This window comes from Pleurodeles waltl, chromosome 1_2, assembly GCF_031143425.1.
Source record: "Pleurodeles waltl isolate 20211129_DDA chromosome 1_2, aPleWal1.hap1.20221129, whole genome shotgun sequence".
Classification (NCBI taxonomy): domain Eukaryota; kingdom Metazoa; phylum Chordata; class Amphibia; order Caudata; family Salamandridae; genus Pleurodeles; species Pleurodeles waltl.
In genome coordinates this window covers 547,898,800-547,914,721 of record NC_090437.1, presented here as the reverse complement: position 1 = coordinate 547,914,721, position 15,922 = coordinate 547,898,800, and positions in this window count along the sequence as shown.

The window sequence follows — 15,922 nt, the reverse complement described above, 5'->3', positions numbered from 1 at the left end:
AACGATTTTAGTAACTACGCAAGTTTGTGGCACAAACTTCAGTGATGAAAGGAAGCATGCTTTGTTGTTACACTGTTTGGAAGCAGAGATGCAGGAGGTTCTGGAGAATTTACCGGCATTTCCTACAACTAAAATGTGTGGTTTAAATGAATATGAGATTGCAGTTGACGAATTAGATCTACATTATTTTCCAAGTTTGAGTATGACACCAGAAAGATATAATTTTGGCCTACAAAGTCAAGATGAATCTTTGGAAGAGTTTGTCATGAGTTTGAGAAAGTTAGCGCACAGCTGGGAATTTGCCAGGACAATAGAGGAAAAGAATAGAGAACAGTTTGTACTGAGGTGTAATAGAGACAAAATTTGAGAGCAGCTATGGTTGAAGGGCCAGCCACATTTGGAAGAAGTGCTCATAGTGGCAAAACAAGTGGAGCCAATGATGAAATGTGTGGGGGACCTCAGCACGGGCAAATAAGGAAAATACAAGGGAAATAATGATGGTCTGACCGAAGTGTGCATAGTATGAAGAAATAATTCACAGAGGAAAGGTGGTGTAGTTGAATTTCAGGGAACATGTGGCCATAGAGCAAATGATAAGTCATGCCCAGTATGGTTTGAAATGTGCAATGCCTTTGAGGGAAAGGGTCACTTTAGTAAATTTTGCAAAACTAAAGGGAAGAAAAGTCCCAAGAGCAAAACATTAAAAGGATGTCAAGAGGTGGTGTTGCAAATGAAACGTGTGACTAAAGGATATCCAACAGTAGTAGAAATTAATGGGGCTGAAATATCCATGAACTTTGATTCATGTTCTCAGAGTTCCATACTTTTGCATAAGACATTGGAAGCATGTTTACTGAGGTAAAAGTTTTGAGGGAGATGGATATTAGACCTGGAGGGTATGGCAGATGGTGGGGTATTTCGAGGCATGCATTGGAGTGAAAAAACAAGTACACACTGGGAAAGGTGTATGTGTTACTTGAGGGTGATGATTTGTTGGGGTGGGTTCATCAAAGAGAATTGGGTATAAGCCTCTATCCCAACAGAGTCTCAGAGGTTCAGGTGGAAGAGGTTGATTCAGGAGGTGACAGATTGGTGAAATAGTTTCAAGACTTATTTCAGGACAAACTTGGCAACTTGATGGGATACAAACATAGGATTAAGGTGAGAGGCACAGCCATTCCTGTAGTATCTAAGGTGAGATGTATTCCCTCGAAAATTCGAGAGGACATGATGAGTGATTTGGAAACATTGTGCAAAATGGGGGTGATTAAACTGGTGGAAGCAATGGAGTGGGTGGCCCCCATTGTTGTGGCACTAAAAGGCAATGGGGACATTCACCTGTGTGTTGATTTGCATTCACTGAATAAGGAGGTAATAGTGGACAAGTTTCCATTTCCCAATATCGAGAAAATGATGGCAACATTTACTGAAGCCAAGGTATTCATTACTCCGATCCTGACCATCAGATAAAACTTGATGAGGAGTCACAAGATCACACAGCTTTTTAACACCCATGCGAGTTTATTGATTTAGGAGAATGCCTTTTGCCTGATACCAGCAGTGGCTGTGTCTCAAAGGTCAATTGTGTCGATTTTGAAAGATGTGTCTGGAGTAAAATGTTACAAGATTGACATTTTGATTTTTGGTTCTACGGTTCATGAACATGATGAAAGGGTTAGAGAGGTCCTCAACAGATTGTAAAAAGCCAGATAAACATTAAAGAAAGGATAATGTGTATTTAGAGTGAATGAGGTTTATTACTTGGGGTTTCTTTCCAAAACAGAAATTGGTGAAGATGATCAAGTCTATCAAAGGGCTAATCTCCAAAATGTAATTGTGATAATTTCTGTGGTCCGTTGAGTACTACAGTATATTTGTGAAAGATGTTTCAGGAGAGACATATAGCATGAGAAAGTTGCTCCAGAAAAAGGTTGAGTTTTTTGTGGTGTAATAATGTTCAAGAGAGATTGAGAAGGTAAAGGAAAAATTAAGCCAGGCACCTTCAATGCAAACGTACAATCTCACAAGTGAGTCTACGGTGGTGTGTGATGTGATTGCAAAAGATTTGGGAGCAATATAAAATGGGCAGAATAAAATAATTTCATGTGTTTCACGTACCTTAAGGGAAGCTGAATGTAATCATTCAGTTATTGAGAGTGAATCTCTGGCTGTTTTCTGGGTGGTAAACAGATTCAGACATTTTTTGTGGGGAAAGGATTTTACAGTGCAAACTGATTATAAGCCTTCAGTAGTGGTATTTACTTGGAAGGGATTAGACGGCATTGCTTCTCACATTCGTGGGTAGGTAATTCGTTTACTTATTCATTGTACTATATGTATCAGGAGCAAGCAATTTCTCAGCAGACTGTTTGTTCAGGTTGGCTTATATAAGCGCTCCAAATAACATGAGTAAGGAGACATGGTTGAGGAAGAGGTAATCAATGTGTGTGAGGATACACACAGATGCAAAGAGAGAATGGTTAGAGGAAATAGAGAAATATGAAGAATTAAACCAAGTAATTCCTGCATTCTCTACTCTGAAATGTAATGAGGAAGGCCTGAAAAAGGATGTTGGAAGTTAGTGGAAATTAAGACATACATTGGTTGTGGACAAAGAGTTTCTGTTGAGAGGAATGAGATTGGTACCATGTAGGTGGTTATGCCCCAAAATATTACAGTTAGCACATGAGGGCCACATGGGAATCATAAAGACTAAAGGGAGACGGGGGAAGGATTTTTGCCAGCCAGCATTTGCAAGGGTGTGCAGGGTTTACAGAATTCTTGCCACTCTGTGCTCTGCTTGGAGTGCACCAGCAAAGCAGAGTTTACTGGTGCAGTCCATTTCAGTAAGTGATCTTTGCTTCGTTTGAGGTTATTTTAAGAATAGGTTGTGCTTGCTTATGTGAGCCTAGCAATGTGTACTTGTAGTTTCCATCAATGTCCTCCTGTCTTGAAGATGCTCACTGCACACGTGACACATTCTGCAAGTGCAACACAGCATCATTTTTACAGGTCGAGAATGGGGAGGAGGCTTTAGAGCATGAGGGAAAATAGTTTACTGTGGCGAGGATGAGAGGTCTACGGAGTACCCGGCAAAAAAGTGCGCCTACTAGCTGCAGCTCAAACAGACTCCCACCGAGCACTGACCGTTGCACTGCTTGGGACCAAGACTAATTTCAGCTCTGATGCTTTCTGCTTTTGCAATTTCACCTCAAATTTCATATGTGCAGATTGCAGGTTCCTGGGGCACAATGATGCACTGAGGACCCTTTCCAGCTGCCCCTTTTGGAGACCCAGGGCCTGGAGGAAAGATCAGCCTGGCAAACGGAGCAGACAGATGCTTTCCATCCTCACCCTGCGAGTGTGAATTTATATGGTTATATGGTCCTTTTTATGAGTCCCACTTCCCACACTCTGTTACCTGGGCTGTGAGTATTCTATTCAGCCATGTGTTAATTAGTGCCAGCTGTCAGTAATTATTTATGATTGCAGTGGACACAGCCTGAGCGAGGGGTAGTTAGAGAAGTGGTGTTAATGATCACCAGAGTGGAGGAGGTGGGTTACTGTGTGATGCTTTCCATTAGGGGACTGTGTTGAGTGTCTGACGAGTGACAAGGGCTTGAGAACTAGTAATATTCCCATGCTGTGCAGAAAGTTGCCCTCAAATTCCTCGAAAGACATTGCTATGGGCATTTGCATTTGGTATGAAGAGAACGTGCCATAGTGTATGTGCTGGTACTGATGGATCTGTCTCCAAGATGGGTGGAAAAGTCATGTTGCGTAGCAGGACATATCCTCTTTTGCTGTGATAACCTCTTAGCTGCTGGGCCTTCCGCTGAGCCCTTTTTTGGGCTATTTGGGGTAGTTCGCGCTTAGGCCTTAATAACATTTTGTCCACATAAGGTATCCATGCCAAATTTGCGTCCTTTTTTTCCAACATCCTAGGGATTCTAAAGGTACCCAGAGTTTTTGGGTTCCCCTGGAGGAGACCAAGAAATTAGCCAAAATACACCTAAAATTTAGTTTTTTTCCAAAAAAATTGGAAAAAGGGCTGCCGAAAAAGGCTTGTGGTTTTTACCCTGAAAATGGTATTGTGAGAAAACAGGGCTGATTGCAGAGGCCCCATAACTCTTTGCCCTCATTTTCCGCTTTTTGCTGGTGTTTTCCTGACTTTGATGGTGCCCTGGGTACTGCTAACCAGTCCCAGGGCCTGTGCTCTGTGTAAAATGGATATGCAAATTAGGCTAATTATAATTGGCTAAGTTAACCTACCTATAAGTCCCTAGTATATGGTAGGGCATGTAGGTTTAGGGACCACAGCATAGGTGGTGCACACCTAGCTGCATTGCTGAGGTGCCCAGTGTCATTTTAAAAGCAAGCCTGCCTTGCTGGCTGCTTTTAAATTAAAGTTATATGCAAATTCGACTTTGGAATTAAAGGTACTTCCAAAGTCTTAAACTACCTTATTTTTACATATAAGTCACCCCTAAGGTGTGCCCTATGTGCCCCTAGGGCTGGGTGCCATGTAACTATAAGCAGGGACTTTATAAAAATAGATTTATAAGCCCTGGTGAGGTAAAAACAGCCAAATTCGTTTTTCCCTCATTTAAGTAAATGGCCTTCATAGGCTAGAATGGGCAGACTTTATTTTAAATTTTAAAGTCTCCTTAAATGTTACATACCAAGAATTTGGTATCAAATTAATTGTTGTAATAAATCCCACAACTTCCAGTTGTTGGATTTAATATAACTTGTTCAGGTAAAAAGTTTAGACTTTACCTAAAAAGTTGCCAATTTCAGCTCTGCATTGTTTTTGCTGCTGTGCTCTGATTGGCCAGCCTGCAACAGCTTCTGCCAGGCTGCCTTGATGAGGTGTGAAGTGGCCAGGCTTCACACAAAGGAATGTGCTTGGGGGAGAGAATCTCCCCTCAGCAGATGGTGAGGCAGGAAGGGGAAGGGCTGCCAAACTGGTCTTCAAAGGCAGAGAAGGACATTTGCAGCACCCAGCAACACCCCCACATCCTGCAACCCCAGACAGCTAGGTGCCCCCTTGATTAGATTAGGAGAGGGCAGGAGAGGGGTGTGTTTATGATTTTTAGCCACACCAGTGGGTGGGCTCAGCCAGATGTAACCTCCAAAAATCAGATTCATCCATGTTGGATTTTTAGAGACTGTTGCCTTCTGGGATGGATTTTTGCCACACTTCCCAGGAAGTGGTCATCACAGGGGGACGACCCTGTCCCTGATTGGAGAACCAGGGCCCCCCTGCTTTTCACCCAGGAGCAAGGATAAAACTGGCAGACCTGCACCCACACCTCAGATCCCCTCCAGAATTCAACAAGAAAGGAACTAAAGAAGAAGAAGGACTGCCCTGCTGGACCCCTGGCCTGCACCTGGACCCTGCACTCAGAAGGACTGCACCAGCTGCACACTTGGGCTTCACCACAAGAAGGACTTTGCCTGGCTTCAACTGGTTCAAGGAGGGACTCCCTGTTTGCTACAGGTGAAAAATTGCTAAACCAGAGTCCCCTGCACCAACTCCTGAAGAAAGCGACCAGCTGACCACTGTCCAGTGGCCAAAAAGGAGTTTGCGCCAGGTGCATTCTGGGAGTTGAAGTCCGCACCCCCCAAGGACCATCACAGAACTTCTGGACCCTTGGGGTGAGCTGTGGACCCCAAAATAACCTTAAAAGAACATCTGGGTGAAGCCCCAGAAGTTTGGAAAAGATTTGAGAATTTTTGGAAAAAAGCTCCAGAGAGGGACCGACCCGCCGCGGAAATTCTAGCCGGCTTGCCTCAACCGCGACCCAGCCTGACTTCGTGGTTCGTCCCGGTAAAGAAAAACATCCAAAAAAGACACTAAGTCCGAACGTAAAAAGTTGACCGGGACCTCCCAGCCATCGTATCCGAGAAGGGCTCCATGGACGTCGGATCAAGATCCAGGTTTACCCCGGTCGAAGGATTTTCATCTCGAAAAAACGACTAAGTCCGAAGGTAAAAGTCTCCACCGAGGAAACCCACATCGCGTATCCGGACAAGGGCTCCAGGAGGTCGGATTCAACTGGCAGGTTCGTCCCGGTGAAGAAAAACTTCAAAATAAAGACTAAGTCAGAAGGTAACTTTTTAACCGAGGCCTCCCGCGACCTGTAGCCGAGCAGGGCTCCATCGCGGTCGGCCTGAAAGTTTGACTTTGCCCCGGTCGAGGTGCAACCAGATGACCCGATTGGCGCTTTTTGTTTCTAAGCGCTAGAAAAGTAATAATTCTTTAAAAATTCATATCTCCGGTTCCCCTGAACCGATTTTAATTGTTTTTGTGTCATTTTAAAGATAAAAATATAAACTATTTTTATAAATTGGTTTTGGATTTTTAAACTGTTTCCTGTGTTTTATTTAATTACTGTTTTGTGATATTTGAATGCTTTACACTTTGTCTCCTAAGTTAAGCCTTGACGCTTGTTGCCAAGCTACCAACGGTTGAGCTGGGATTAATTTACTGAGACCTAACTGTACCTATGTGGAGGTTAGTGGCTTGTTGCTAGGTGTAGGTACCTACCTGCCCTACCAATAACCCATTTTCCAACAGGTATCAACAAAGGGTTTGTGGTGCTAAAATCACCATCTTCCCAGCTTTCAGGAACAGGCAGAGTTGAATCAGAAAACCACATTTTTCTACCCAATTTTGGCATTTTACTGGGACATACTTCATTTTTACTATTTTTGGTGCTTTCATCCTACTTCCAGTTAGTGATAGGTATGGGTGTGAAACCAACACTGGATCCCGGAAAACTAAGTGTTTCTGAAAAGTACATAAAATTCTGAATTTAGCAAGGGGTCATTTGTGTAGATCCTACAAGGTTTTCCTACAGGAATTAACAGCTGAAAACACAAAATATTGAAATTGAACTGAAAAAAACAGCAATTTTTCTCAGCATTTTACTCTGTATCTTTTTCCTGCAATGTCAGATTTTTTAAAGCAATATACTGTTACATGTGCTGGAATCTTCCGGTTGCAGGGATATATAGGGCTTGTAGGTTCATCAAGATCCCTTGGTACCCAGAGCCAATAAATGAGCTCCACCTTGCAATGGGTTTTCATTCTATACCAGGCATACAGCAATTCATTTGCTGAAATATAACGGGTGAAAAATAGGTATCAAGAAAACCTTTGTATTTCAAAAATGGGCAAAAGATAAGGTATTGAGCTGCAGTGTGTATTTGCCCATCTCTGAATGGTGCCCATACTAGCATGTGAATTACAGGCCATTTCTCAAATAGACGTCTTTTTTACACACTGTCTTACATTTGGAAGGAAAAAATGTAGAGAAATACAAGGGGCAATAACACTTGTTGTGCTATTCTGTGTTCCCCCAAGTCTCCCGGAAAAAAATGGTACCTCACTTGCGTGGGTAGGCCTAATGCTCGCGACAGGAAAGGCAATATGGACACATCACATTCTTACATTGAAATCTGATGTGTTTTTTGCAAAGTGCCTAGCTGTGGATTTTGGCCTCTAGCTCAGCCGGCACCTGAGCTAGGGAAACCTATCAAACCTGCACATTTTTTAAAACTAGACACCTAGGGGAATCCAGGTTGGGCTGACTTGTGTGGCTCTGATCAGGATCTGTTACCCAGAATCCTTTGCAAACCTCAAAATGTGGCCAAAAAAATACTTTTTCCTCATATTTCGGTGACAGAAAGTTCTGGAATCTGAGAGGAGCCACAAATTTCCTTCCACCCAGCGTTCCCCCAAGCCTCCCGATAAAAATGATCCCTCACTTGTGTGGGTAGGACTAGTACCCACGACAGGAAATGCCCCAAAACACAACGTGGACATATCACATTTTCACAAAGAAAACAGAGCTGTTTTTTGCAAAGTGCGTAGCTGTGGATTTTGGCCTCTAGCTCAGCTGGCACCTAGGGAAACCTACCAATCCTGCACATGTTTGAAAGCTAGACAGGATGGGCTGACTTGTGGGGCTCTGATCAGGTTCTGTTACCCAGAATCCTTTGCAAACCTCAAAATGTGGTCAAAAAAACACTTTTTCCTCACATTTCGGTGACAGAAAGTTCTGGAATCTGAGAGGAGCCACAAATGTCCTTCCACCCAGCATTCCCCCAAGTCTCCCGATAAAAATGATACCTCACTTGTGGGGGTAGGCCCAGTGCCCGCGACAGGAAATGCCCCGAAACACAACCTGGACATATCACATTTTCACAAAGAAAACATAGCTGTTTTTTGCAAAGTGCCTAGCTGTGGATTTTGGCCTCTAGCTCAGCTGGCACCTAGGGAAACCTAGCAAACCTGCACAGTTTTGAAAACTAGACACCTAGAGGAATCCAAGATGGGGTGACTTGTGGGGCTCTGATCAAGTTCTGTTACCCAGAATCCTTTGCAAACATCAAATTGTGGCCAAAAAAACACTTTTTCCTCACAGTTCGGTGACAGAAAGTTCTGGAATCTGAAAGAAGTCACAAATGTCCTTCCACCCAGCATTCCCCCAAGTCTCTCAATAAAAATGGTACCTCACTTGTGTGGGTAAGCCTAGTGCCCGCGACATGAATAGATCACACAACGGTCAATGTTGATACTTACATGAGGCAACTGTTGACATGTGGGTGATCCATTCCTTACGCAGGCACTAGGTATAGGCACTCAGGTGGGGTAGTGTTTTTATCAGGACAGGTGAGGAATCACTGGGTGGTAGGAATTTTGTGAATCGCAGTATATTCCTGTAGATTGTGTGACAGAAATGCAAGAAAAATAGAGTTTTTCTCCAACATTTCAGCTTTGCAGGGTATTCTGGGTAAGAAAACTTTGGGGAATCCACACAAGTCAGACCTCTGTGGACTCCCCCGGATGTCTAGTTTCTAGAAATGTTTGCGTTTAGTATGTTTCCCTATATAGCCGCTGAACCCAGGACCAAAAACCCAGGTGCCTGCCTTACAAAACCAGTTTGTTTTGTGATAGATAATTTTGATGTCTCCACAATACAATTTGGGCAGTGGAATTCGGAGCTGAACTAAATTGGGGAGCTCCCAAGAGAGCACCCTCTCTGGGCTTGCCCCCGCAATCACCTGCTCTCTGGGTTGGGCTAACCCACTATTGCCCTGTTGCACGGACTGTGCTTGCGAAGGGACAACAGGACTGCCCTCATCACCTCCCTCACAATTTACTGGAAGGAGTTATCCAATGGGACTCCTCCAACTGAAAAATCACTCCCAGAGTCTAAGCCATTGTCCTAGCCCTCAGATGCTGTCTCAGTATCTGCTGTCTCAGTCTCCGATCCTATGTCAGAGCTGTCCTCTATAACCAGAGTGACGTCAGCAGCAGTCATCCATCAAGATGCCATCTCTGCTATTGGCTAAACTGTTGCTTTAAAACACTAGCCTACATAGACAGTCACAAAATTGCTGGTGTGTGTGTGTGTAATACGTGCAACAGTAGAGGCCACCTTACCTGCGCTTCTTCCCTCAATCAGCACGTTCTTTTAAGACACTCAAACACCTTGTCACATACCATTTGTCACAGTCTTTAGCACCTCCTGCGCCCAGTCCAACAATCATTATTGGTGCTCCCACTCCCATGTCCTCCTCCTCGGATTCCCTCATTACCACCCAGCAAACGTGCTCTTCATCTCTCCATAGCTACCCCCCACCCCGCACATACATTTCATTTGTATCATAGCGCAGGTAGTGGCTGACTTTACTAACGTACTAAGCTATTTACATAAAATAAAGATTTGCTCTTTGCAGTAGTCATATAAACCTTTTTTGTTTCTTTATGGCACTAAAACTGCCACTAGACAAAAGTCTGATCCTTTTGTGGCAGAAACATAATCACAAGTCTTACTTGACTTCTTTATTGCTGTCTAAAAGCAACAGTTGAAATGCATCAGTTGAAGTATGTACACTGCTTTGAAGACACAAGCTGCAACTGCAAGACAACTGGTGGCATATATATATAGATATAGAAGAAGGCGGCAAACGCGTCCCTGTAGGCGATTAAAATAGCATAACATGTAGTGCTGTCTTTTCTCATAATTGTGGGAGAAATGTGCTGATATAAATCGATATACATATATATATATATATATATATATATCTGTATTTTTTTTGGTAGTTGTAGGGTTTCCTTTTTTTTTTTAAATTAGCCCATGGGGGTGGGGCGATTACGCCACCCCAAGGGGCCCCAACATTGAAATGTAAAAATATGGCTCCACAGGGGGTCGCCCTGCCTACCGGCGACCCCCTGTCAATTTTGTTACTTTTAAAAATTAGCACATAGGGGTGGTGCAATCACGCGCGATCATGCCCCCCCGGGGGCCCCAATAGTGAAATTTAAAAATATGGCCCGGGGGGGGGGTCTGGCACTTTTCCTAGGGGGCCGACCCCCCAAGTGAAATCCCTGGTGCCGTTTCCGGGATCGAGGGCCAGGAAACGTGTTCAGGAAGGCCACGTATGAAAGGGGAGAGTCTCCCCTTTCATACAAGGCCTTCCCGAAAGTGGGGAAGGCCGTTTGGGGCCGTTTTATCCATCGGAGCAGGAAGCAGCCCTACGGCCACTTCCTGTTCCGATCGGGAAAACAACACTGTGACGTCAACGCGGATGGGGGGAGACACGGAAGCTCTTCTGTGTCTCCCAGGGTTTAAAAAAAAAAAAGAAAATCCTCGGTTGCAACGCACCCGAGGATTTTCGAACACCCTCCCTGGTGCCCAGAAAACTTTCAGTACCTTCAGGAGAGCTACTATTGTTTCAGATCCTCTCAAAGCACTGTTATCTCTGTAGGGCCTATGCAGACCTCTAAGTATGGTTAGCGGTAGTCCAGCTAGGAAGGCAGAGGTAATTACCTCCTCCACCCAATGAGTTTGAAGATGCCTTTTTCCTGAAGTTCCCGACTCACCAGTTGCAACTGAACCTTGACTGGACATGCCTAGTGACCTCTGTTGGAGTGATTCTTGGCTTCCAATGCTGTCCCTTAGGTTTTAGCAACCTTAAGTGTAAGCAAGAGGAGCTGCTCCAGAAATAAATCTGAAGTTAGAAATCTTAATCATGCACGACATGTGGGGCAAGTCTAAGTTTAAATTAGTGAATCAGTGTTTTACCCTGACAAGTCTATAATTTAGTTCCTTATGGTAGACTCACATCCACTTCAACTAATCAGCCACTTTCTAATAAGAATAATGAGCAGAGAGGTGTGAAAAAAGACTAGAGAGAGAGGTGGAAGTGAGCAACTACAGTAGAGCTGGGAGAGGCTTGAATGGGGATCGTAAAAAAGGAGGAAGAACAAGGACATCACGACTGGGTGAAGTTTGAGAGACAGCAAAAGGGGAGGAGCTAACTTGGAAGGAGTGTTATGGAGCACAAAGTAAAGAAAGGAGGACAACAGACACTCTGTTTGACTACTAGATACGAAATTAATCATAAAAAATACAACTTTTTCCATGTGTTGCGATTGTGATTGCATTGATTACTTTTTACAAAGCACTAGGTAGTTGGGTTAAGGGCAGTGAAGTCAAGTATTATCAGGGGCCATATAACTTGATTGAAAAATAACACATTTTCAGTCTTTGCTTTCTAGATCTGCACCAACACTTGACTGACACTAAGCTCTCTGACCTCATTGTGGCTACTTCCCCATGAGGCCCATTACGAGTTTCCCTCTAGGTCAGTGGGCGGAAGCCTGAGTTTCTGCCTGCTGGCCTAGTGGGAAACGGCCTACAGCATTGTCGCAAGCTCGTAAGAGAGCCAGCGGCAATGCTGTAGGTTGCAGGGTGCACCAGGACACTCGCAATGTTCACTGTCTGCAAAGTGAACATTGTGATGGTGCTGGCCAGGGGGATCTCTGCACTGCCCCTGTCAAGTGAATGGGCAGTGCAGGGCCCCCTGCACCCATTCTCTGCCAGTCTTTTATGGTGGTGCTGTCGCCATGAAATCGCTGGCAGAGAACGAAGTCGTAATCCCTAGGGCAGCGCTGCTTGCTGCCCTGCCCTGGTGGATTAAGACCGCCACAACCACCAGGTCATAATATGGCACTCAGACCACCACATTGGCGGTGTTCTGACCACCCTCTGTGATCCTGGCGGTCATGAGACCATTAGGTTCGTAATAAGGCCCCAAGTCTCCCAAGCGGGTCCAGCCCTCCCCCTTCTCCCCCAAAGTGGGTTTTCACAGGGGATGGCTAGTAGGGTGCTCAGGGAGGAGATATTCCAAGATTTTGTGGGGACAGAGTAGAGGTTACCCTAGTATCCCTGGGTGATTGAGCAATGGGACAGAAAACATGCATGCTTATTAATACTAGGAAGTACAGGCAGTGGGTCACCATTAATGGGCGCAGGGTGGGGGACCTAAGAGACACTGGAGCCAGCATGACAACTATCAGGTGTCATCTGGTGTCTTCAGAGCGGGTTGTCCCTAATGTTTTCCACCAAGAGTGACAGCTGACAACCAGAACAGTGGCTATGGTTCCTTTTCAATTGGGATGATGTCAGGTTCCTTGAGGGTAGCTGTGAGTCCGTCCATGCCGGTGAATTGTCCTCTTGGCAATGACCTGGAGCATACTGCCTGGAAGGAGTTGGTGCTCAGGTCCAACTTGCAAATGATAGAGTTGCCTGAGTGGATGTGCCTGACCACGTGATCCATAGCAGCCCAAGAAGCTAGAAAAGAAGACCTGGAGCTTGGAAGAATCACTCAGGTGCCTGTCAAGAAGAGGAAGGTCAAGGTGTGTGGTACTATGGGGCCTTCACACTGGGGTGGCTCATGATGTACCCCTGGAAGGTCATTTGGAACAGGGCAAGTTCTTTGACAGCCTTGTCACCTACTTTTACTGGCCTAAATGAACAAGTCTTCAGATGCATTCTGCAGGTTCTGTCCTACCTGCCACACAAGTGGCAAGATAGGGCAGAAGTGCATGCCTCCCACAACCTTTTCCTGTTGTTAGCTCCCCTTTTGAAAGAGTGGGCATCAACATCATTGGGCCTCCGGACCCCAAGGCTGCATAATTTTCTGATTTAGGTGGACCATACCACCTGGCACCTGGAGGGTTTCACTCTAAGGGCTGGGACTACTTTACCCTTGCATATCTTTACCCATGTGGGTTTCCTCAAGGAGGTGATATTTGACCACAGTACAAACTTCATGTCAGAGTCACTAAAGGGCATGTAGAAGGAGTGTGTACTCCACCCCTTACACAAATCAATAGGCACGTAGAAAAGTTAACTAAATGGCATGATAATGGGCCTACAGCAGCCCAATAGGCTAAAGTGGGACATCCGTCTGCCATGTCTGTTGTTTACCTACAGGAAGGTACAGCAGAATGGGGCTGGCCTTAGCTCATTTATGCTTCTGTATGGGCACCCTGTGAGAGGATCTCTCAGTTGGGTGTGTAGTGAATCCTAGTTCGTTTTAATGGGATAACAGGAGTAAGCTTAGCCTCTGGCTTGCAGACTCGTGCCCCCGTCACCTAGTGACTTTTAACCTACTTAGCTTGCTCTGTCTTAGCCCATTTAATTATTTATTTCTTCTAAGATGGCTGCCTTGCTTATAGTTAGGCCACTTGTTATGGGTAACATTATCAGTGTCACCGCGCCAAGGCGTCAAGATCAAGCACCAAAGACAAACAAACAGTAGGTGTTCACACTTAGGGATTTTCCCTCTCTATACTTTCGAGGGATTGTTGATATTAATTGCCGTCCCAAGCATGTCTGTTATCTATTGTTTAGGAACACACCTACATCAGGGGACCTTGTAGATTTGTATAAATACATTACACTTTAGACAGATAATCAGAGGGATTCGGACCATAGGGCATCGCCACCATCGCTGATACCGATGCTGCAGTCGTCTTGACGCTGACCCAGTCTTCGTGTCCCTGCGGAGTCTGAGATAGAGACCTCATTCCAAGGTAACGAGGGTTGGGGGCTCCTCTCATGGACATGGCATTGGCAGATTAGGTTTAACAAACCCAGCTCTCCTTTAGGTAGGAGGTTAGGCCTTTTCACATTAGAGTATTAGGGCATAATACATCTCACATATCTTTTTTATATATTGCAAGATGGTGGGGGTCTTTGTAATAATGACTCTTGTCTTCACAATACTATTTCTTGCTTTATTCATTATCCTAATCATTGTAGCCCATGCAACTTATCGCAAATTGCAGTTATGTTAAATAAAAACTATTGTAACTTTACTGCATCTGTGTCATTGCCTGTGTTTGTATGAGACATAATATATCTGTGAGAAAAGGGTAATCTCCGTTTAACCACGACACTCCCTGAGATATCTTATTTTCGAGTCCATGCGTAAACGGCTGCCATATATCACCTTTTACTATTGTGTTTCTGGTGAGGTGCTGCTAGTGAGCCGGTAAGGTTGGGACAACAGTTGCGACTTGTTGTAGGAAAGACGTAGTCGCCTACAAACAAAAGTACTGTCATCCCTAAACCAGCAGTCTTGCTCAGGTGAAGAAGGACTGTGAACTAACTCCTGTGATAGACCCTCAGGATGTGGTCAGCTACATGCCAGCAGTCCGCAACCTGGTTGCACACTTCCAGAAACTCTCCCAGAAGAATCTGGAAGCCAGCCACAGGACTTGAAACAGTGATATGACCAGAATTCCACTCTGGTTGAGTTTCAGCCTGCCCAAAATGTTTAGGTGATGGAGCTTGTGGAGCCCGGGGCTTTGCAACACCACAGCTCTGGGCCTTATGAGGAGGAAGAGTGCAAGAGTGAGGTCTCAGACGTGATGGACCTCAAGACTCCCAGAACCTTTCTAGGGTCTTTCATGTCAATAGCCTCCATCTCCACTCTGAGATGTCTGAGCTTACCATGCTCCTGGTTACTAACGGTAGGGTGGAAGAGGAGAGTGAACCTCTCACTGACCTACAGTCTTCCGAGGAGCAGTGGAAGGTGTCAGCCTCTCCCCTACACTGGCCCTAGATCAACAGAGGGACTGCTGCCAGTTGCTCTGGCTGTTTTCCTCTTAGTTGTCACTTACCCCAGGACTCACCACATGGTGTTCCCATGATATTGGTACTGGGGAGAGCAAGCCTGTGTAAAACAAAATTTACAGGTACTCTGACTAAGCCAGGGCCATCATTAAGGAGGAGTTCACCAAGATGCTGGCGTTAGGGGTTGTTGAGCCCTCAAACAGCCTTTGTGTCCAGTGGTGTTGGTCCCCAAGGCTGCTCCTCCAGGTGTCACACCTGAACTTAGGTTTGGTGTGGACTACTGTGGTCTCAATGTGGTCACCAAGACTGACGCACACTCCATCCTCAGAGCTGATGAACTCATCGATTGCCTTGGAGCTGCCAAGTTCAGTTGCGCATTTGACTTAACGTCTAGATACTGGCAGATTGCTGTGACTGAGGGGGTCAAAGAGAGGTCTGCTTTCTCAAACCCAGAAAGGCACTTCCAGTTCTGGGTTATACTCTTCAGGTTAAAGAATGCCCCTGCCACCTTCCAGAGGTTAGCAAACCAGGTCCTGGCTGGTTTGGAGAATTTCAGCACTGCCTACCTAGATGACATTGCTGTCTTCAGTTCCAGGTGGGAGAACTACTTGTGCAACCTCCAGAAGTGCCTCGGACTCGCAAGGTGCAGGCCTGACTATCAAGGAGAGTAAGTGCCATGTAGGGCAGAATTTAGTGGTCTTCCTGGGTCACCAAATGGGAGGTGCAGAGTGCAGCCATTCCAGGGCAAAATTAAAACCATTCTGACTTGTGAACCCCCTCAAGACCCATAAAGAGGTCGCTGGTTACTACAGGATATTTATCAAGGGATATGGCACCACTGTCGCCACCTTGACAGAGCTGACTTCCAGGAGGAAGCCACATCAGCTGATCTAGACAGAGGCCTGATTGGCAACTTTTGAAACCCTGAAGGAGGCCATGTTACCAGTACTCATGTTCAAGATCCTTAATGTCTCCCG